The sequence below is a fragment of the Centroberyx affinis genome, unplaced genomic scaffold, assembly GCF_046629955.1.
Source record: "Centroberyx affinis isolate AG114_WGS23_722 - 3 ecotype Tasmania unplaced genomic scaffold, CSIRO-AGI_Caff_v1 ptg000545l_1, whole genome shotgun sequence".
Taxonomy (NCBI): domain Eukaryota; kingdom Metazoa; phylum Chordata; class Actinopteri; order Beryciformes; family Berycidae; genus Centroberyx; species Centroberyx affinis.
The window spans coordinates 12,484-14,961 of NW_027279191.1; the positions used below are offsets into that span (position 1 = coordinate 12,484).

General features: G+C 42.2%; 1 non-coding gene across 1 annotated transcript; it reads right to left on the reverse strand.

Moving 5' to 3' along the window:
• Positions 1 to 1,042: 1,042 nt before the first annotated feature.
• On the reverse strand, positions 1,043 to 1,114 carry trnac-gca (transfer RNA cysteine (anticodon GCA)). The gene has a single exon. It is a non-coding gene; the product is annotated as a tRNA-Cys (tRNA).
• Positions 1,115 to 2,478: the final 1,364 nt, after the last annotated feature.

Here is a 2,478-nt window from a genome sequence, read left to right on the forward strand (position 1 = left end):
TACATTAAGTCATACAATGAGGTCGTTTGGATCAAAGCATCCACTAAATGGCAGGGTTTAACTGCAGTTCTGCCCAAAATATAAAGTGGCTATAATTTTTTTAATCAAATCTCCTGTCCTTTCCTCTCCCCCTGCTCCTTATCACAGCCAAAACAACCAACTGCTGTGTCTAAAACAAAGCAGGACAACCCGCCCGCTAACCAAACTGCTCTCAGTAGGATCGCTGGCTATCAACAGTCACTTAATTTGTTCACTGCTGATGTTTCCACTGTGCCGAGCTAAAGCGCTACCGGTGGACCCAACCACCCATCCTCCCACACCAGTTCTGCCAGGGTTTCCATAACCAAATATTTGCTTTGTCTCCTATAAATATCATTTTCTCTTTTGGGCCAAAGACTTTCCTTTACTGGAGAGAAACAGTCAAAGTTTTAGTTGCCTCTGCTTCCTCGATCCTCTGCACCTGCATGGCTCACCTTGTGCCAAAGATAGGGACATTTCACCCTCAAATTCATTCAAATTAATTATTCCCTATTCTTGGTGTTTGCAGGATGTCACACAGTAAATCACAACGCCTTAACACTGTTTACTGGCTGTGGATTTCATTTGAATTCAACTTAGACTTTAGGCAACTGAACTACAGACTAGACTACATGGTTTTACATAGTCTGACGTTAACTTAAGTGCCCAGAATGAATACCTTAGTTCACAATGGCTCAACGCTTCAAGGCTGCATAAAAGGTGCTAATGGAACGGGCATATTTGTCACCTGACCTCTTTTATCATCATATCATAACATATGAACCGTGGGAAACCTCACCAGTAAAGTCTGCTGGGTAGCAGACTCTCTAGAACTGGACTTCATCATGGGAATGTGCCACAAAGTCCGCAAGACAGTTTGACTGAGCAGTAGTGTCTTGCTCAAAGACACTTCAACAGGAAACATTTGGCTGTTGTTGGACCCAGCATTAGCTAATGTGGGGATCAAACCTCACATTTTCTGGTTTAAGGTCAATCTCTTTAACCACTAGGCCATCTGAAAAGTAGGGGGCACCCAGATTTGAACTGGGGACCTCTTGATCTGCAGTCAAATGCTCTACCACTGAGCTACACCCCACTTTCCACTGCAAGCCTGTGTGTGAACATAATAGCTCTGACTATGACTTAGGTAATGCATTTGCTGGAAGCGTGATGCGCTCTTAGGAAAGAAAGACAAGGAAGAAGAATGAGAGATTGTTTGTGTGTGTGTGCGCGTGTGTGTGTGTGCAAGAGAGAGAGACTTTTGATGTTCTTTAATGTCTCACATCTTTTAAATCACCTGTTAAAACACTTGTAGACTTGCCTTTATAGACTTTTGATCCTACTCACTTTTAGTGTTGTGTTGTTTCTTGTACCTGTTTCAGCTCATTTCTTTACTTCTCTTCCATTTTCTTTTTTTATTGCTAAAGTTTCTTGTTTTATCTCCTCATAATGTATGTTACTTGGTTTTATGTCCTCTTGTAAAGCACTCTTGTAAATTCTGCTTTTAGATAAGTGCTATATAAATCAAGTTTATTATTATTTATTGTTAACATCTCACAAGACTGAGGAGAAACGACTGAAAAGTCAGCAACTCCCACACCCATCCACCCACCCACACATGCACACACACACACACACACAAACACACATACATGCATGTGCACACACACACACACACACACAGGACACAACAACAGCAAAACTGACTATATCAACATATAATATACAGCTTTTCTCTCAAGGATAACTGACATTTAAATACATCATGATTGAAAGAGAGTGAAAGAGAGACAATATGAAAAATAATGTGTGCGGATCTGCTTGCAAAACACACAACGCTGACACACCATGCTGACTGTGCTGTGTCACTGACCGGGCGAGTGTGGGAGTGATGGTGTAGTGAATGCTGTTGCGCCTGGTTTATGAGGTGGAGCTAGGCGAAGGGTCACCGGTGCTAATGAGAGGTTATGGGATGGGAGGGTGATGGAGAGAGGAGAGAGCCTCAGTGGCAAGCAGCGACAACACAGTAGCTGTCAAATAGAATAGAAACAGTGGAAAGTAGAATAAGAGAAAAAGCAGCGTTTACTATTCTCTTATTCAGAATGTGACACTTCTTCTCTCGGTCTTGCTACGATTTGCTGAATTTCTGACTTCACTGCGATGTCGGTTGAATTCAAAAATGCCTTTACTGTTATGGAAATACTTCAGTATCAAATTATAGCAAACCATAGCAAATGTATTATGTGTAAGCATGTGTTTCCCCACCATTAAAACAGATCCATGTGCATGGGTCTGTTTTGGAAATGCTGCAACATGAATGTGTCACATTTCCAAGCACTTTTTCATGCCTGCATTCCTTCCCTCCTTCTTTTAAGCTCCTCTTCTCCTCCCCTCCTTGCCTCTTAAGATGCGGGTGGCTTTGCTCACAGGTGTAGCACTGTCTTCACACACACACACACA